Source organism: Coregonus clupeaformis, chromosome 22, assembly GCF_020615455.1.
Source record: "Coregonus clupeaformis isolate EN_2021a chromosome 22, ASM2061545v1, whole genome shotgun sequence".
NCBI lineage: Eukaryota > Metazoa > Chordata > Actinopteri > Salmoniformes > Salmonidae > Coregonus > Coregonus clupeaformis.
Genome location: NC_059213.1, coordinates 1,498,116 through 1,519,917, shown reverse-complemented (window position 1 = coordinate 1,519,917; position 21,802 = coordinate 1,498,116). Strand labels below are relative to the sequence as shown.

General features: G+C 47.8%; 1 long non-coding RNA gene across 1 annotated transcript in view; it reads right to left on the bottom strand.

Annotated features, from left to right (window-relative positions):
• Positions 1 to 746: 746 nt before the first annotated feature.
• Positions 747 to 21,802, bottom strand: part of LOC123481626 — a 38,096-nt gene continuing 17,040 nt past the window's right edge. The window contains exon 3 of the long non-coding RNA XR_006657214.1: positions 747 to 785. This is a non-coding gene — a long non-coding RNA (uncharacterized LOC123481626). The remainder of the gene's footprint in view (positions 786 to 21,802) is intronic.

The window sequence follows — 21,802 nt, the reverse complement described above, 5'->3', positions numbered from 1 at the left end:
TCATCATTCCATTTGTTTTGTCTTGTTTATTACACACACCTGGTTCATTTCCCCTCATCAGTACCTGTATAAGTGTTCCCTCTGCCCCCCTGTTGTCACGCGACGTGTATGCGGTCAGTGAAGTCAAACGCAGGACACAGAGCGGCTGGCAACGTACTTTTACTGAACACAGTAAAATAATGTACAAAACAACAAACCTCCAAACAGGGAGGAAAACACAATAACCCGAACACCAAAGCAACTGCCGGAATGACAAAGAACAATCACACACAATAACCAATGAGAGACAGGGGTTAATATAGGGAATACAATACAACATAATGGGAAACAGGTGTAAACAATAAAGACCAAACAAGACAAACACCGAAACATCGATCGGCAGTAGCTAGTACTCCGGGGATGACGAACGCCGAAGCCTGCCCGAGCGAGGAGGAGGAGGAGCAGCCTCGGCTGAATCCGTGACAGTACCCCCCCCTTGACGCGCGGCTCCAGCCGCGCGCCGACCCCGGCCTCGGGGACGGCCAGGAGGACGCGGAGCAGGGCGAGTCGGATGACTCCGGTGGAAATCCCTCAATAGGGAGGGATCTAGGATGTCCCTCGTAGGGACCCAGCACCGTTCCTCCGGACCGTACCCCTCCCACTCCACGAGATACTGCAGACCCCCCATCCGACGCCTCGAATCCAAGATGGAACGGACTGAGTACGCCGGAGCCCCCTCGATGTCGAGTGGGGGCGGAGGAGCCTCTCGTACCTCATTCTCCTGGAGTGGACCAGCTACCACCGGCCTGAGGAGAGACACATGGAACGAGGGGTTAATGCGGTAATTAAAGGGCAGTTGTAACCTATAACATACCTCGTTCAATCTCCTCAGGACTTTAAATGGCCCCACAAACCGCCGACCCAGCTTCCGGCAGGGCAGGCGAAGGGGCAGGTTTCGGGTCGAAAGCCAGACCCGATCTCCCGGTGCATACACCGGAGCCTCACTGTGGTGGCGATCGGCGCTCGCCTTTTGCCGCCTGATAGCCCGCTGCAGATGGACATGCGCAGCGTTCCATGTTTCCTCAGAGCGCCGAAACCACTCATCCACCGCAGGGGCTTCGATCTGGCTCTGATGCCAGGGTGCCAGGACAGGCTGATAACCCAGCACACACTGAAAAGGCGTAAGAGTAGTGGAGGAGTGGTGGAGTGAGTTTTGGGCTATCTCTGCCCAGGGGATATACCCCGACCACTCCTCCTGCCGGTCCTGGCAATAGGACCTCAGAAACCTACCCACATCTTGGTTTACTCTCTCCACCTGCCCATTACTCTCAGGGTGAAAACCTGAGGTAAGGCTAATCGAGACCCCCAGACGTTCCATAAACGCCCTCCAGACTCTAGAGGTGAACTGGGGATCCCGATCAGACACTATATCCTCAGGCACCCCGTAGTGCCGGAAGACGTGAGTAAACAGGGCGTCGGCAGTTTGTAGGGCTGTAGGGAGACCTGGCATAGGAATGAGACGGCAGGCCTTAGAAAACCGATCCACAACGACCAAGATCGTAGTGTTCCCCTGGGAGGGGGGAAGGTCCGTGACAAAATCTACCGATAGGTGAGACCACGGCCGTTGTGGAACGGGTAGGGGTTGTAACTTCCCTCTGGGCAGGTGTCTAGGCGCCTTACACTGGGCGCACACCGAGCAGGAGGAAACATAAACCCTCACGTCCCTAGCTAAAGTGGGCCACCAGTACTTCTCACTAAGGCAGTGCACTGTCCGACCAATACCAGGATGACCAGAGGAGGGTGACGTGTGAGCCCAATATATCAGTCGATCACGAACCTCGAGCGGCACGTACTTCCGTCCCTCTGGACACTGTGGGGGAGTAGGGTCGGCACGTAACGCCCGCTCGACGTCCGCATCGACCTCCCACACCACCGGTGCCACCAAACAAGACTCCGGAAGTATGGGAGTGGGCTCAATGGACCTCTCCTCTGTGTCATATCGTCGGGACAGGGCGTCTGCCTTAGCGTTTTGTGACCCTGGTCTATAGGTGAGCTTAAATACAAATCGGGTAAGAAACATGGCCCACCTAGCCTGGCGAGGGTTCAGTCTCCTCGCTGCCCGGATGTACTCCAGGTTACGATGGTCAGTCAGAATGAGAAAAGGGTGGTTAGCCCCCTCAAGCCAATGCCTCCACACCTTCAGGGCTTGAACCACCGCTAGCAGCTCCCTGTCCCCCACGTCATAATTGCGCTCCGCCGGACTGAGCTTCTTAGAATAGAAAGTACAGGGGCAGAGTTTTGGTGGCGTACCCGAGCGCTGAGACAGGATAGCACCGATCCCCGCCTCGGACGCATCTACCTCAACTTGGAACGCCAAAGAGGGATCCGGATGTGCCAGCACCGGAGCCGAGGTGAACAGGTCCTTCAGATGTCTAAACGCCCTGTCCGCCTCAGCCGACCACTGCAGACGCACCGGGCCCCCCTTTAGCAGGGAGATGATGGGAGCTGCTACCTGTCCAAAGCCCCGGATAAACCTCCGGTAGTAATTGGCAAAACCCAAGAACCGCTGCACCTCCTTCACCGTGGTGGGAGTCTGCCAATTACGCACGGCTGAAACGCGGTCAATCTCCATCTCCACCCCTGACGCGGACAACCGATGTCCCAGGAAGGAGATGGACTCCTGGAAGAATCCTCTGCGGCCACAGTTGGTGCAGGGGACGGCCTCTCTCCTGGTCTCTCTCCTGGTCTCCCTAGCACCAGCACCCCCGAGCTCCATAGGGCTCGGCTCGGAAGTGCTGGGGGATGGAATGGACGGCCCCAACTCCGGACGTCCGCGGGTAGCCAACAGGGTATCTAGGCGAATCGACATGTCCACCAGCTGATCGAAGCTTAGGTTGGTGTCCCTGCAGGCCAATTCCCGACGCACGTCCTCCCTCAGGCTACACCTGTAGTGGTCGATGAGGGCCCTCTCATTCCACCCCGCGTTGGCAGCCAGAGTCCGGAAGTCCAGTGCGAACTCCTGCGCACTCCTCTTCCCCTGTCTGAGGTGGAACAGACGCTCACCCGCCGCCTTCCCCTCTGGGGGATGATCGAACACCGCCCTGAAGCGGTGGGTGAACTCCGCATAGTTGACTGTAGCGGCGTCTATTCCCCCCCACTCAGCGTTGGCCCACTCCAGCGCCTTGCCGGACAGACAGGAGATGAGGGCGGACACGCTCTCGTATCCCGAGGGCACCGGGTGGATGGTTGCCAGGTAGAGTTCCACTTGGAGCAGGAAACCCTGACACCCGGCCGCTGTGCCATCATAAGCCCTCGGGAGCGAGAGCCGAATCCCACTGGACCCCGGAGGTGAAGCGATGGGTAGAGCTGATGGTGGTGGGCAAACCTCCTCTTTCCCATCGCTCCATGGTGTTCAACACCCGTTCCATGGCGGTGCCGAGAGCCTGGATCATGGCCGCTTGTTGTGCTACGCGCTCCTCCATTGATCCAGCTGGCACCGCCGCTCCTGCTGACTCCATGTCTTGGTCTGTGATTCTGTCACGCAACGTGTATGCGGTCAGCGAAGTCAAACGCAGGACACAGAGCGGCTGGCAACGTACTTTTACTGAACACAGTAAAATAATGTACAAAACAACAAACCTCCAAACAGGGAGGAAAACACAATAACCCGAACACCAAAGCAACTGCCGGAATGACAAAGAACAATCACACACAATAACCAATGAGAGACAGGGGTTAATATAGGGAATACAATACAACATAATGGGAAACAGGTGTAAACAATAAAGACCAAACAAGACAAACACCGATCGGCAGTAGCTAGTACTCCGGGGATGATGAACGCCGAAGCCTGCCCGAGCAAGGAGGAGGAGCAGCCTCGGCTGAATCCGTGACACCTGTCTTTGTGTGTGATTGTTACTTTGTGGAGGTATCGCTAGCTCGGTTGAGCATTTTGTTATTTTTATCGCCGGGAATATTTACCTGTGTATGTTTGGTTCCCAGTACGCGTTTAAGTCGCACTGGGATTGTTTACGTATTGCTGCGGACTACCTTATTGGGCTGAATAAAGCATATTCCTTCTTCACACTCCTGCGCCTGACTCCGTACATCCCCTCACCACAGAATCACACACCGAACAGTATGGAGTCAGCAGGAAGCGGGAATATGCCTGGAGTCGTGGAGCGGGTCCGGGAGCATTCCACCATTCTAGCCAGCCTGGGCAAAGCGATGGATCGGGTTCTCCAGGTCGTCCAACGCCTGGAGAGGAGAGGACCCGACCCTTCTGGACCAGCTGAGCAACCGGATCCAGCCACCCACACCCCAGCACCCAGAGGGATTCACCTATCCCGACCGAGGGAGTATGACGGGACAGCTGCCCGCTGCCAGGGATTCCTTCTGCAGCTGGACCTCTATTTTTCTACCATCAGCCCGGCTCCATCGGAGCGGGAGAAGGTGTCCGCTCTCGTTTCCTGCCTCTCTGAGAAAGTCCTGGAGTGGGCCAACGCGGTCTGGAGTGAAGGGGGAGACGCTTTGGACAACTACGGGGAGTTCGCTCGCCTCTTCCGGGCAGTCTTCGATCACCCTCCCGAAGGAATAGAGGCGGGCGAGTGGCTGGTCCATCTGAGGCAGGGGATGAGGACCGCGCAGGACTTTGCCCTTGAGTTTAGAACTCTAGCGGCTGGGTCCGGTGGAACGAGCGTGCCCTCATCGACCGCTTCCGGTGCAGCCTGCGAGAGGACGTCCGAAGGAAGCTAGCCTGCCGGGATTCCACGTTGGCTTTCAACCAGCTGGTGGTCATGGCCATCCGGTTGGACAACCTGCTGGCTTCAAGAGGACGTCCTGCCCATTTCACCCCCCTTTAACTTGGATTACGTTCCGATGGAGCTGGGTGGTGCAGCGATCCGGGAGAACGAAGGAAGACAGCTCCAGTGTCACTCTTGTGGCAAGAGAGGACACTCTGCTGCACGCTGTCGTCAGAGTTCTTCTGGGTCTGGAGGCGGCAGGCAGGGCACTCTCTCGTCACCCCAGGTAGCGCAAACCCACACTCGTTCAGAGCCCTCTGCTGCGCACTTCACCATACACGTCACCTTCCCTGATTACACGGTAGTTCCCCAGTGTAAGGCGCTGGTCGATTCAGGCGCAGCTGGGAACTTCATGGAAAGGTCTTTAGCTAATAGTCTATGTATCACCTTGGTTCCCCTACCCATTCCATTGCCCGTCAAAGCACTTGACAGTCAACCATTAAGGTCAGGTTATGTTAGGAAGGTTACAGCACCAGTCACAATGATTTGGCAGGAGACCCATAGGGAGCAAATAACCTTTTTTATTATTGGATCCCCTGATTTCCCTGTTGTGTTGGGTCTTCCCTGGCTCGCACTACACAACCCCACCTTTTCATGGCCGCAGAGGGTTCTCACGGGTTGGTTGCGAGAGTGTCAGGGTAGGTGTCTAGCTGTTTCCCTGTTGCAACCACGGTGGAAAGTCCAGACACTACCTCCACCATGCGCATTCCCCCCGAATATCTCGACTTGACGCACACGTTTTCCGAAACGCAGGCGACCAAATTACCTGTGCCTCCCAGGAGTCATGTCTATCCCCTGTCGCAGGCTGAAAAGGAGGCTATGGAGACATACGTCTCCGACTCCCTGCGCTAGAAGTTCATACGTCCCTCCACTTCGCCCATCTCCTCGAGTTTATTTTTCGTGAAGAAGAAAGACGGAGGTCTGCGACCTTGCATTGATTACTGATTACCAGGCACTTAATCAAACTACCATTCGCTATAGATCTCCGGAGTGCGTACAACCTGGTGCGTGTCTGGGAAGGGGACGACTGGAAGACAGCATTCAGCACAACCACGGATCATTACGAATACCTGGTGATGCCGTACGGGTTGATGAATGCTCCATCAGTCTTCCAGTCCTTTGTGAACTAAGTGTTTCGGAACATGCTTGGTCGCGGTGTGGTGGTCTACATCGATGACATTCTGGTGTATTCCGCTATGTGCGCCGAGCATGTGTCCCTGGTTCGCAGAGTGCTGGGCTGACTGTTGGAGCATGACCTGTATGCCAAGGTAGAAAAGTGTCTGTTCTTCCAACAGTCCATCTCCTTCCTCCCAATCACTATCGGAGGTTTATCCGGGGCTTTGGCAAAGTCGCAGCTCCCATCACCTCTCTGTTGAAGGGTGGGCCGTCCCGGCTCCGCTGGTCTGCTGAGGCTGACAGGGCTTTCAGTAACCTGAGGGCTCTGTTCACCTCAGCCCCGGTACCGGCCCATCCCGATCCATCATTACCGTTCGTAGTGGAGGTGGATGCGTCCGAGGTAGGGATAGGTGCTGTCCTATCCCAACGCTCGGGCACGCCACCCAAGCTCTGCCCCTGTGCCTTCTTCTTTAAGAAGCTCAGCCCGGCGGAGCAGAACTACAACGTTGGTGATCGGGAGGTGTTGGCTGTTGTCAGAGCCCTGACCGCATGGAGGCACTGGCTCGAGGGGGTGAAACACCCTTTCCTCGTCTGGACTGACCACCGTAACAATAATAATAATAATAAGCCATTTAGCAGACACTTTTATCCAAAGCGACTTACAGTCATGCGTGCATATATATATATATATATTTTTGTGTATGGGTGGTCCCGGGGATCGAACCCACTACCTTGGCGTTACAAGCACCGTGCTCTACCAGCTGAGCTACAGAGGACCACGTAACCCGGATGTACCATGTAACCTGGAGTACATCCGGGCAGCGAGGAGGCTGAACCCTCGCCAGGCCAGGTGGGCCTTGTTCTTCACCCGGTTTGATTTCACGTCATACATACCATGTACTAAGAACGTGAAGGCAGACGCGCTGTCACGGCTGTACGACACAGAGGAGAGGCCCATTGACAACACCCCCATACTCCCGGCCTCCTGCATTGTGGCACCGGTATTGTGGGCTGTGGTCGCGGACATAGAGCGGGCATTATGCACAGAGCCATCTCCACCTCAGTGCGGTACGTGCCGTCTCTTGTCCGTGACCGTCTTAGCTATTGGGCACACACGTCTCCCTCCTCTGGTCAACCAGGTATCGGCTGTACAGTGCGCTGCTTGACCGGGAATTACTGGTGGCCTACCTTGGATGTGAGGGTGTATGTCTCCTCCTGCTCAGTGTGCGCCCAGAGTAAGGCACCTAGGCACCTCCCAGTGGGTAAGTTACATCCCTTACCAGTTCCACAACGGCCATGGTCCCACTTGTCAATGGACTTCCTCACGTCTTCCCCTCTCTCAGGGTAACACCACCATCCTGGTGGACCGCTTTTCTAAAGCCTGCCGCCTCCTTCCTCTGCCCGGTCTCTCCACAGCCCTGCAAACTGCGGAAGCCCTGTTTACTCACGTCTTCTGGCACAACGGGGTGCCAGAGGACATAGTGTCTGACCAGGGTCCCCAGTTTACATCCAGGGTCTGGAAGGCGTTCATGGAATGTCTGGGGGTCTCGGTCAGCCTGACCTCTGGGTTTCACCCCAAGTCTAATGGGCAGGTGGAATGTGTGAATCAGGATGTGGGTAGGTTCCTGCGGTCCTACTGCCAGGACCGGCCGGGGGAGTGGTCGGTGTTCTTGCCATGGGCTGAATATGCCCAGAACTCTCTCCAACACACCTCCACTAACCTAACTCCCTTTCAATGTGTCTTAGGGTATCAGCCGGTTCTGGCACCGTGGCATCAGAGCCAGACCGAAGCTCCTGCGGTGGACGACTGGTTTCGGCGTGCGGAGGAGACGTGGAACGCTGCCCACGTCCACCTCCAGTGCGCCGCCAGATAGCCAACGCTGACTGCCACCGCAGTGAGGCCCCGGTCTTTGTACCGGGTGATCGGGTCTGGCTCTCGACTCGGAATCTGCCTCTCCGCCTGCCCTGCTGGAAGCTGAGCCTGTGGTTTGTGGGGCCGTTCAAAGTCCAGAGGAGAATCAACGAGGTTACGTATAGGTTACTACTCCATCCTGATTACTGTATTAACCCCTCGCTTCACGTGTCTCTCCTCAGGCCGGTGGTGGCTGGTGCGCTCCAGTAGTCCCTCCGCCCCCCTCTGGACATCGAGGGGGCCCCGGCGTACTCCGTCCGTTCCATCCTGGATTTGAGGCTTTGGGTGGGTGGGGTACGGTCCGGAGGAGCAGTGCTGGGTCCCGGTGAGGGATGTCCTCGATCCCTCCCTGTTGTGGGATTTCCACCGTCGCCATCCGGCTCGCCCTGCACCGCATCTTCCTGTCTTCTAAGTTCCTCAGTCAAAGGGTCGATGGATGACAGGCAGCTCCTCAGCCAAAGGGTCGATGGATGACAGGCAGCTCCTCAGTCAAAGGGTCGATGGATGACAGCCAGCTCCTCAGTCAAAGGGTCGATGGATGACAGGCAGCTCCTCAGCCAAATGGTCGATGGATGACAGGCAGCTCCTCAGCCAAAGGGTCGATGGATGACAGGCAGCTCCTCAGCCAAAGGGTCGATGGATGACAGGCAGCTCCTCAACCAAAGGGTCGATGGATGACAGGCAGCTCTGTGTGTTTTCATTACAGCTCATGAATAAGAGGAAATTAGACCTTCGGTGTAACACAATGGGTTGTTGTTGTTTCAACAATGTTTTGATCGACCACTTTTAGGGCTATTTATCTTATAGTTGCATAATACATGTTAGATTAGTAAGCATTCAGGAGTTAAGTTAGGCCTGCAGATATTATCAATTGACTCTTAGAAGGTTGAGGTGCTTCCCTGATTCAAATCCAACAGAATCAAATTAACAATTAATAAACTTGTTATAAGATTAGCCAGGGTTACAGGACACAAATTAATTATTAATAAGTACGTGTGATACTTAAACGCATCTGAAGAAGCATAAACGCTAAAACCAAAGAGGAGTTGCAAAACAGTTTAGACTTTAACAGCACCGCTGTTCCTTTTATGATTAAAGAAAAATGAGGATTTTTTTATTTGGTTAATATCTGTTCTGACTTCAAAAACAACATTTGCTTTGGTAACAGGCAAGTTTTATAAGCACTACCAGAGAGACTAGTCCCACAGTAAAGACTGAAATAATAACGAATAATGTTTTTATTATAATCCATACCTTTTAATATCCTATCAATTGATCATCTGGTTGGGATAAACAAGTGGATCCTTTTTGCTTTTCATGTAATCTAATGTGTACGTATTTCATGTAATTTAACCCATAACTAAAGAATTTGAATTTGTATGTTTTGAAAACTACATGAGTATAGATCTGAACACAAGACAGGGACATTTGATGGAAGAATGCTCTTCCTTCCAAAGCTTGAAAATAGCACAACTGCTTCTCTAGTCTCCATCAACACAACCATAACATCACAAAACCTTTCATTAAGTGACTTAGGAGTTAACAAACGACGAAGGCTCCAATCAGACATGGGTGCAAATACTATTTTAAATATTTTAAATCCATTAAGACAGGCAAGGTCAATCAAGCACAGGTAGCTCACATTATATGAAATAACTGAATAACGCAGGTGTAATGTATTTAGACCACACATTCACTACATATGCTCCAAACTCATAACTCCTCCTCAGAGAATTAGTGAGTGACACACAGTGTGGAGGGGTTGGAAAATACATTCTTAGTACAGGGTTTGCAAACAAAACTTAGGAGGGTTGAGTAGCTTCCACTCTGCCCCAAAACTGCTTAGTCGCCGGTATTTGTTGAGTATATGCTAATCAACCCTATCTCTCTCCATTTTAAGAACAGCCCAGTTAGTTCCCACTAAGCTTTAATCCACGACGGCTCTTTCTGAACATTTACATTTTAGTCATTTAGCAGACGCTCTTATCCAGAGCGAATTACAGTTAGTGCATACATTTGTGCATAGTGCATTTATTTTTTCATACCCCCTGTGGGAATCGAACCCACAACCCTGGCGTTGCAAACGCCATGCTCTATCAACTGAGCTACATCCCTGCCGGCCATTCCCTCCCCTACCCTGGACGACGCTGGGCCAATTGCGCGCCGCCCCATGGGTCTCCCGGTCGCGGCCGGCTACAACAGAGCCTGGATTCGAACCAGGATCTCTAGTGGCACAGCTAGCACTGCAATGCAGTGCCTTAGACCACTGCGCCACTCGGGAGATGAGCTACTAATAGTTTCATGCCCCTGGTGAGTACAGGCCTATATAGCTGGAGGGTACGCCCTAAATGGCACCCTGTTCCCTTTGTAGTGCACTAATTTTGACCAGGACCCAAAAGTAGTCCACTGCATAGGGAGTAGGGTCCCATTTTTACCCTGACAGTGTGATACATTACTGAGCATATTTCATCTTGCTTTGAACTGCTTTCTCCTGCATGCTTAATTTTTTACTGCTGGACTCTTAGTTGTCCCGTTCTCTTCCGGGTGATATCCTACAACCACTAGCATTCCCTTAATGATCACTAATGTCTGAGATGCATGTCTCGCTTTAGGGCATTTATGGGCTACACTTTATTTTATAGTGCAGTGTTTATCTGATATTCACCTAGTAATAACACGGTGAAATTACGTATTTCTTTGAAATTCCCAGACACAAGATGAATTCTTCGAAGGTAATACCAGAGTACATGTTCTTAGATGAGTACCAGGTCAAACAGGACGGATCTACAAAGCTTGGGTAGCAGAAGAAGCCTCTACCAAGCTTTGAACTTGTACTGAGATCTATGGAACTCCAACCTCTGATCACTACACCCCATTTCTCACACCATCTAAACAGGAGTTTGAACCTGTCAGGACTCTGTTGTGAACAGAATCAGTTGTGAACCATCAGCCTACGATGGCCTGTTAGGCCGTGACACGCTGAGACCAGCAGATGTGCTTTAATATTCACCAACACGCTGCTTTCCAGGTTGGAAGAGACATCCTGAAACATCCGCCACAGCAGGTTACAGAGAGCAGAGAATAAAGTTTAGGGGCACTGCAAGGTAAACACCAGTCATGCCTCCCCTGCTACACTTAATCAACAGCTCCAAGCATCAACACTGGGGGCTGCATCCAAAATAGCACTCTATTCCCTACATAGTGCACTACTTTTGACCAGGGCCCATAGGCTTCCCAAAGGGCTGTGGTCAAAAGTAGTGCACTATATAAGGAATAGGGTTCCATTAGGGATGCAGATTGGTTCTGTTAGCCTCCTCCGCATGAGGCTCCTGACTGCTGCCCGCCTGATCCGCGCCGCCTCGGGCACTTCTCTCTCGCACTGATGGGATTATTTCTTACTTCATCTTTTTAAAAACGCTGAGGTACTGTACCGTCTCCTTCCATGAGTAAGCACTTGAAAAGCAAACAAGGAAATGAATTTTCTCTGGATAACAGAAGGCTGTAGGAAAGCTGAGGAAGGGATTTGTTTTATTAGGAATTTTTTTGTTGAGTGCGGTGTGTGAGAGGTGGGTTTCAAACAGGTTACCTTGCTTCTAAACAAACACATTCATCAAAAGTCTATCCTCGAAACACTTGCTTGGGAGGTGAGTGGCTTTAACAACAAGGACACCTGCATTCACATGAACCAACGGTCTTCAAACAATGACCCCAAAATTGCAAAAACGCTTATCAGCTAGAGTGTGTGTTGGTTTATATTTGTTGGACTGAAAACACCACACTAGCCAAAGCACTGTATCCCATTTAGTCCCCAATACTTCCCAGAAATGTAATTCCATCTAGTAGATCTGATCTGGGGTTCATCTCAATAAGTCGTTTGAGGACGTTATCGATCTGGAGAGTCTTGTTTGGCTACCCATCCATATCGCTCTGTCCAAACTGACATTTCTTCTCAATGATGAGTCTGGATTTGCCTTCCAGCCCTGTGATTTCTACAATACGAACACATTCTGACCGTTCTGATTGATCTCAGAAACCGATGGGTTGGGCCAGAGCCAACCTCCATGACATGTTGTCAACTTTGACACTCTGATTGGATCATCAAACAAATCTAACCAATCACTGATTAATTTGGTTTGTACAACGCCCCTCATTTTGCAGAATTGCATTCAGGGTGAGTCGTCAGGCAAGAGAATGAATGGGTCTGGTCTCATCTACGTTGTCTAACTCCTACTAGGCCCACTAATCCCACCAGTGTAGTGTGTATCGCTGACTAAAAAGCCAGCGCCAAAGCCACCCTAAGGGGAGTGAAGGAGCCCAGAAGACAGCAGTTAGCCTGAGATAAGGCTTCTCCTTCAATAGCATTTCTCCCTCCCCTGGCATCCCTCCTCGTCGTGGCTCTAAATCAAAACGCAAAGCCTCTTTATTAATGGCTTGTCAGGTGACTGAACATTTATTTCGTGTGAATTCATCTGAACAGGATTTTACAAATGGCGCTTGAGCACCGCGGCGGTGCTCCTGAACCTCCTTGTTGAAAAAACGTGCCTTGTTTTTTTCCCCCATGAATTTCAATGACGGAACGTCATGGTGATGCCGTTACCGCCGTAGCCCTACCTGACGTTTGTTATTGTGCCCAGGGTAAAAGGAACATGAGGATTGGCTATATTTAGGGTGTTCAGAAATGTCCCAGCGTGAGGTAGTTTGTTAAAAACGATAGGCATTATCAGGGGACATTGAGGCAGATGTCCGGGTAGACATAGTCAATTAATCTCTTGGCATTATGCGGTGAGGAGAGAAATGCTTTCTGCACACAGACACACACAAGTCCAAGCCAAACCAAGCCAATTTGACACTCACAGGCCACCATTAAAACACACACATCCAATCAAAGTAAAAATGCTCAGCAAACGCTTCTGCATCCTGTCCATCGCCCTAAATAACTCTTCCTCATAAAGCCATTCAGGGTAACACTTTGAAGATGGAGGAGTGAGAGAGTGGGGAGAGAGCCAGACTGAAGGAGCACGCCAACAGGAGACGCTAACAAGATGCATCTGTATCAGAGACCCCCCCCCCCTAAACCTAAGTGAAGCCGACAGGGTCTCTCTCGGCAGGATTTACGGTCACCCATTATTTCATTTAGTGAATACCAAGTGTTCCCCTGCATTGGCAGTTCCAGAAAGAAGGCCTGGTGTGCTGACACAAATTGATAGTGGGAGCCAGGAGACAATCTATTTCCCTCTAAGCTGATAGGAGAGAGGGAGAGAAAGAGGAGGATGAGGAAGGGCTAGATAGAGGGTGCTAGGAAGGTTGATGGAGGTGGCTTGGCAACTACTTCCCATCTCCAAAGACTAACAACACTGTTGCAGATCCCATTCTGTGATAACTGCTGCACCTAACAAAATGTAAATCTGTATGTATGTATGTATGTTAGCTTTGCTTTCTCTTTATATAACTGCAGAGCTACCCACACATTGAGGAGATGCGTGAGGCAGCGGAAATATGATCAACTTTGCATTAATAGAAATTAATTAGTGATGTGTAGTCGGCGCGAGAGAGCGTCCTTCCTTCCTGAGTCCTAGGTACAAAGCAAGTTCTTTTTTTGTTTGTTGGTTAATTAGAACAGAGCTCCTGCGGTTTGGATTCCAAATCATCATGGAGGGAACTACCGTAGTTACAGTACATTCATCTCTTTAATTTAGTTAGCAAACACGTTAGCAAACACCCTCATAATTGTGAGACTACACTTTGATTTGAAGCTAATATCAATTCACTTATTTTTAATTTATTGCGGTTTTTAAAGGGACTGACAAAGAAAAGTGATCTTCTCTCTCTCTGGTTAAGCATAGGTAAAAGCAGACAGCCAATACATTTGTCCTTCAGTTTGGACAGCCCAGTCTTACTAATGAGGCATTTAGTGCCGGTGTGTTCTCAAAATTAGTCCCACGGGAAGGCCCTTGTGGGTTTGGAGAAGAAGAGTGCCTAGAGACCGAAAGGTATGGCAATACCTCATATTGACAGGGAGAATTAATAGTGAGAGAATGTCCATTATTTCCATTGAGGTTGTTTTAAAAGAGGAACTAATCTCTTCTGCTCTTCTGTCTCTCTCCGTTCTCCCTCCGTTCTTCCCAAAGGGAAGCTAGCGTGTCTGGTCCGTCGCCCGCGGAGCCTGCGGCAAACTCCAACTTTCACAATGAACGACTTAGGTAATGCATGATTTATTGCCCGCACTTGGCTGTGGAAAACTGTCAAAATGACTGGCGGCCACATTCTAGAATCCTGTGGTTGTTTTGGTTTTCTCTTCTAAAAGATGCCTGCCAACACTAATGGAATTTAAAAAGGAAACGCTGGAGAAGGCGATGTGACAGAAACTAAAAAAAAGTGAGTCTACCTCCTTTCCTTTCCTAGTGTTTAATGCCAACTCGTCGTCTCGAGCGGATATTTCAAACAGAGACTTGAGCGAGGCTCTCTTCTCAACATATAGCTCCCCAAAGACCAGCACCCCTGTCATCATCCAAACACACACCTGGAAAATGTAGGATCCGTGAAAACAGAGCCTTTTTGGATAATCTCATTAAATCTTGTGAATATTCATGAGTTGGAGTGACGGTAATCTCCTGTGGGGACAAATCCGTGATCAACAACTTCTGTCTGTCACTGTCAATGAGAACAGGATGCTCTGGGGACATTGTTAGCTTTCCATTATGAGGCATGAGTTGCATTCCAACGCTCAGCAATCATTCCAGACAAAGCAAGAGCCATATTGAGAAGAATTCAAAATGACCACCTTCAAAACGGCACGTTTTCTTCTTTGCCAGCCTTGCCGACAAAGAAGTCATCAGGCATCTCCTATTTACCAAGTTTATTCAATTTAAGAAGTTCATGAAGAACTATGAAAATACTTTGGATAAACAATGTATTATCCCACAATATTTTCGTCATCTTCCCAAACCAACCTTCCAAGTAAATGAGCCTCCATTAACTGCTAAAACAGAACGCTTGAGAAAGATTCTACGACTAGTACACTGTAAAAAGTAATTAGTTCAACTAACTATTTTTTTTTGTGGAATCTCGTTGCCTAGAACTATTTGAGTAACCCAACTCAAAGTGTTGCAGTGTTCAATACATAATGTAATAAAGTGACATCGTCACCCATATGGTTATCTTTTTAAGTTATAAATACTTAACTGTTTTGTGTTCTATTAACTTTTTTACACTAAATGTCATTATTACATTTACATTTTAGTCATTTAGCAGACGCTCTTTTCCAGAGCGACTTACAGTTAGTGAGTGCATACATTTTCATACTGGCCCCCCGTGGGAAACGAACCCACAACCCTGGCGTTGCAAGCGCCATGCTCTACCAACTGAGCTACAGCGGACGATTGAAGTTACTTGAACATAAATATTTGTTGTAGTGAACATAAAAATGAAGGGTCCCTTCTACTTAAATTATTAACCTTCATTACTATTTTGTAAGTAGTAAGTTGTTCTGATTAGTCATTTTCAGTGGTCGTCACTTAATGTTTACCATTGTTTTATGTATTTGACGATTTGTCATTTTAACCCACTTTAGCAGGCTTTGTTGAGCACGGTGCTCATTCCTCTAGCAGTAACTGGAGGTGTAGCTGTAAGCCGCCTGGTATGGCAACTGCTTGGCCTCTGACCGCAAGGCACTACAGAGGGTAGTGCGTACGGCCCAGTACATCACTGGGGCCAAGCTTCCTGCCATCCAGGACCTCTATACCAGGCGGTGTCAGAGGAAGGCCCTCAAAATTGTCAAAGACTCCAGCCACCCTAGTCATAGACTGTTCTCTCTGCTACCGCACGGCAAGCGGTACCGGAGTGCCAAGTCTAGGTCCAAAAGACTTCTCAACAGCTTCTACCCCCAAGCCATAAGACTCCTGAACAGCTAATCATGGCTACCCGGACTATTTGCACTGCCCCCCCACCCCATCCTTTTTACGCTGCTGCTACTCTGTTAAGTATTTATGCATAGTCACTTTAACTCTACCCACATGTACATATTACCTCAACTAGCCGGTGCCCCCGCACATTGACTCTGCAACGGTACCCCCCTGTATATATAGCCTCCCTACTGTCACTTTGTTTTACTTCTGCTCTTTTTTTCTCAACACTTTTTTTGTTGTTGTTTTATTCTTACTTTTTGTTTAAAATAAATGCACTGTTGGTTAAGGGCTGTAAGCAAGCATTTCACTGTAATGTCTGCACCTGTTGTATTCGGCGCATGTGACCAATAAAATTTGATTTGATTTGATTTTGATTTGAAGCGTTACAGGATGCTGCATTAGCCTCGGTCATTAAGAGTGGTGCACATTAACTTGTTGATGATGGGAATGGCTTGTCTCTTTATTGAACATCAATTTGCTCAACGGTTTTGATATCCATTCATCATGAACAATTACACTTCATAGCACAACAAACTGCTTAATGCTATTTTAGAAATATATTTCAAATATGCTTACAACATTGTGTGAAAGTATCATAGTCTAAAAATGTTGAGTTACCCACAATCCTCTAAAAACAGACCCACATGGCACTATTAAGTATCATAACTTGCAAAAACGTTATAACAAAGTGTTTTTTACTCAAATAACAGTGTCTGACTACTACTTTATTTTAAGTAAAGATGTAAAATATGATAGAATCAAGTAAGAACAACTTATTGAATAAATGTTAGATTGACTTTAAAATATTAAATAATTATAACTTGTAAAAACTCAATAACTTTAGATTTGCAGAACACTGTCACGACTTCCGCCGAAGTTGGTGCCTCTCCTTGTGCGGGCGGCTATCGGCGGTCGTTGTCACTGGCTTTCTAGCTGCCACGATCTACGTTTCTGTTTTCCATTTGTTTTGTCTTGTTTGTACACACCTGGTTCCCATTGCATTATGATTATTTCCCTATTTAACCCTCTGGTTCCCACATGGTTTTGTGCGTGTTTGTTCGTTGTGTTGTGTCATACACTTTTGTGAGCTGGTGTGTTTTCCCTGCGTGGAAATTAGTGTTTGTTTTTTCAGAGTAAAGTACGTCTTGTACTCAGTTCTGTGTCCTGCGCCTGACTCCATCCTACCGCTGCACATTTGACACATGACAAACACAAATAAATAAAGTTTACTCAATAACTTAATACTTGTTAACAGTTCTCAAAAACATTAAGTGACAAGAGATCTTATTGAGATCTGAGTTAGTATCACTTACAGTGAGAGAAAAAAGTATTTGATCCCCTGCTGATTTTGTACGTTTGCCCACTGACAAAGAAATTATCAGTCTATAATTTTAATGGTAGGTTTATTTGAACAGTGAGAGACAGAATAACAACAAAAAAATCCAGAAAAACACATGTCAAAAGTGTTATAAATTGATTTGCATTTTAATGGAGGGAAATAAGTATTTGACCCCCTCTCAATCAGAAAGATTTCTGGCTCCCAGGTGTCTTTTATACAGGTAACGAGCTGAGATTAGGAGCACACTCTTAAAGGGAGTGCTCCTAATCCCAGCTTGTTACCTGTATAAAAGACACCTGTCCACAGAAGCAATCAATCAATCAGATTCCAAACTCTTCACCATGGCCAAGACCAAAGAGCTCTCCAAGGATGTCAGGGACAAGATTGTAGACCTACACAAGACTGGAATGGGCTGCAAGACCATTGCCAAGCAGCTTGGTGAGAAGGTGACAACAGTTGGTGCGATTATTCGCAAACGGAAGAAACACAAAATAACTGTCAATCTCCCTCGGCCTGCGGCTTCATGCAAGATCTCACCTCGTGGAGTTGCAATGATCATGAGAATGGTGAGGAAAGCTCATACTACATGGGAGGATCTTGTCAATGATCTCAAGGCAGCTGGGACCATAGTCACCAAGAAAACAATTGGTAACACACTACGCCGTGAAGGACTGAAATCCTGCAGCGCCCGCAAGGTCCCCCTGCTCAAGAAAGCACATATACAGGCACGCCTGAAGTTTGCCAATGGACATCTGAATGATTCAGAGGAGAACTGGGTGAAAGTGTTGTGGTCAGATGAGACCAAAATCGAGCTCTTTGGCATCAACTCAACTCGCCGTGTTTGGAGGAGGAGGAATGCTGCCTATGACCCCAAGAACACCATCCCCACCGTCAAACATGGAGGTGGAAACATTATGATTTGGGGGTGTTTTTCTGCTAAGGGGACAGGACAACTTCACCGCATCAAAGGGACGATGGACGGGGCTATGTACCGTCAAATCTTGGGTGAGTACCTCCTTCCCTCAGCCAGGGCATTGAAAATGGGTCGTGGATGGGTATTCCAGCATGACAATGACCCAAAACACACGGCCAAGGCAACAAAGGAGTGGCTCAAGAAGAAGCACATTAAGGTCCTGGAGTGGCCTAGCCAGTCTCCAGACCTTAATCCCATAGAAAATCTGTGGAGGGAGTTGAAGGTTCGAGTTGCCAAACGTCAGCCTCGAAACCTTAATGACTTGGAGAAGATCTGCAAAGAGGAGTGGGACAAAATCCCTCCTGAGATGTGTGCAAACCTGGTGGCCAACTACAAGAAACGTCTGACCTCTGATTGCCAACAAGGGTTTTGCCACCAAGTACTAAGTAATGTTTTGCAGAGGGGTCAAATACTTATTTCCCTCATTAAAATGCTAATCAATTCATAACATTTTTGACATGCGTTTTTCTGGATTTTGTTGTTGTTGTTCTGTCTCTCACTGTTCAAATAAACCTACCATTAAAATTATAGACTGATCATGTCTTTGTCAGTGGGCAAACGTACAAAATCAGCAGGGGATCAAATACTTTTTCCCCCTCACTGTATATGATTTGAGTTCTACTGAGCGTTGGAGATGTTTGAGTAGCCACTACTCAATTTCTTTAATGAATTAGGCAGTTACTTTTCACAGCGTATTCTACTATAATGAACTCAAAGGACTTTATGCATAAGCGACGATTACTTATAAATAGGCTGTCAGTCACATTAGAATTAAGTCATAAATGTTTATTAATGAGCGCATACAAGTCTGATGGGCTTTAGCATCAGAACTTATTTTCAAGTGATTCTTAATTTAGCAGGCTATTGCCGCAGTGTTTAATACCGAGTCGTACAGTTACAAAAATGGTGGCCAGATCACCACTTTGAACAGAACTAGATCAAACACTGCTGTACCTTGTTTGCAATAGCGCTAGAGGCTAATGTTGACATGAAGATCACCAAGTACACCTTGCAATCTAAACCTGCCTCGGGAAACAGGAGAAAGCATTTCATTTAACCCAATCCCCTTTACAACATATTCAAACATTTAATTAAGACCACATACTGTACCCTCAGACTCACTGAAACCACATACCTCGGGCTCTCTGAAAGTTCATGACAGCAGACCTGGCTGTCATGCGTGTGTCTCTCTGTGTAGCTTCATGGGATTTTTGTATCCGAGGATAAATTCTAGGCTATGTAGGTATGATACACTAGTAGAGCATCTGTATATTATTCTCCACCAACACTATATCTGTGGCTCTTTGACAAGAGAGGGACATAGTGGTTTGGTATAGTTATGAGGTTAAGAACTCAAGGGAAATGGAGTTGATTAATGTGATGTTGTGACTAGAATAAGGTCACACAATACAGCAGATATGAGAAAGTAGGGGAGTGGGTGGGAGTTAAATAAAGAGATGGGGGGGGGAGAGAGAGAGACTTTGCCTCAGAAACCAATTAAGTCTGCCAGTAACAGCTTGAAGACTTGGTAAAGAATTAAATAGAAACTTCAGAACGGGGAATCTGACAACTCAATAGTTTTCCCTCCTTAATGATTTGATGATGAGGCCATCTGTTTTATCTGTAATGAATAAACCCTAGCAAGCAGTGCTGTTGCGCTACATTGCAATTTACATAATGCAACATAGCTTAGAAAGACATTAAAGAATATAAAATGAAAGATATTTGTATGTAAAACAACAGAATACCATCTAACAGCATGTTGACAGTCTACACACAGTAGCCTTTGGCAACAATGATCACGCTATTAAAATACCAGCATGCCATGAGTGTTCAGGGTCTCTGCCATGGTTTCCAAATGGGATAATGCATTCCACCTGACTAAGATAGTGTATATGAGAAAGTAGGTGAGAGAGAGAGAGAGAGAGAGAGAGAGAGAGAGAGAGAGAGAGAGAGATGCTTTGCCTCAAAAACCAATGAAGTCTGCCAGTAACAGCTTGTAGACTTGGTAAACAATTAAACAGAAACTTCAGAATGGGGAATGTGAAAACTCAATAGTTTTCCCTCCTTAAAAGGCACAATGCAGCTGTTTTTGTATCAATATCAAATCATTTGGGGTAACAAGTGAGTACCAGCCAGGGGGCAACAGGCATACTGTAATAGATTTCCATTGAAATGTGAAAAAATAGCTTTTTAGCAAAACACTTTTTCCTCAATAAATACTTTTGCTAGGACTGTCTGGGAGTGGTCTGAGTGGGGAGGGGGAGACTGAAAACAAACTGTTATTGGCAGAGAGGTTTGGAACTTTCTTTGTTATTGGTCTAATAACCAATTTACCGCATGGTGATGTCACTGTGGAAAGCCGAAACTCCAGCGCATGCAAACCTGCTGATTAGAAGGTCCTGTGTAGATTATATTTTCAACCAGGAAAGAACTATCATGAAATAACACTGATCACATAGTATCATCAGCTGTTGTACAATATGATACAAAATAAAGGGTAAACAGAATGTTGATTGCACTGGGCCTTTAATGATTTGATGATAAGGCATCTGTTTTATCTGTAATGAATCAACCATGGCAAGCACTGCTGTTGCGCTACGATAAAATTAACATAATGTAACATTGGGCTTTAGAAAGATACTAGATTATGTAGAAAGAAATCCATCTCATGTATATAAAACTACAGGAAAACATGTTGTGTACAGATAGTAAAGTCACCCTTAAAACAACAGCATGTCATGACTCATGAGTGTTCAGGGTCTATGCAGTTGTTTCCAAATGGGATAACACACTTTATCTGGCTAAGAGTGATACAACATGGCAACAAGGAATGTCAAGCCACCTGAGTCAGAGCTCAGGAAAACAGTATCCTACTGAAGGAATACGTCACCATTCGTTAATGATTAATGATGACATAATAAGACAATCTCTTCAGTCAGAGTGGTCTCCCTTTAAAACTCACAGTCCCACCTCTATCTCCCATCCAATACGTAAAACTGCTTCAGTTACAAAACGTTCCCCACGCTTTGATAACGAGCTACGACGCCACAAATTGCGCCACCCGCAATTAAGCGCCGACACGACAAAGACGTTAACATCCAGACTGTGTCCTTCCTGTCAGTATGATTAGACCTCTGGGTTCCTGAACGCTGCGTCTTCCACTGGCTCGCTATCGAGGCCCGTTCATTAACCAGAGGACCTCAGTTTTATTTGCAACGGGCCCACTTGTCTTTCTCTTCCCCATGTGCTCAAGTACCATTCACTGCAGGGGCAATTCATTAAAACACCAGTCAACTGTGAATAATACATTAGCCATCTTGATATCCCTCCTGAATACCGCGTAATTTATGTGGCGGCCGTCGCTTCTTTAAAAAATAAAGAAGCCCGGGCAGGGATAAAAAGAAAGAGAGGATGGAAACTGGAAAGGAGGAGGCGGTGGTGAAAACGACAGCGCTAGCATGCAGATGTTCTCATCCATCTTGCTGGGGAACACTGAGTGCGGGTTTATCTGATCCTAGTAAAGCAGTCCATCTCTGTCGACAGACTACACTTAGACAACCTGCTAGCCATAAACCGGGATGCTAACGGCACTAGCTACCAAATGCTAAGGGAAAAACTCACTCACCCGGGTGGGTTAGCATCTTGCGCACACACACAACCCACTGCTTAATCCCCATTGCCACTGGCCCACTGTATCATTGAGTCAGCCTGAGTGAGTTAGTGGTGCAAGGGATTATGAGGTAAAGGACCTTGGGTGAACGCTGTACCGGCCAG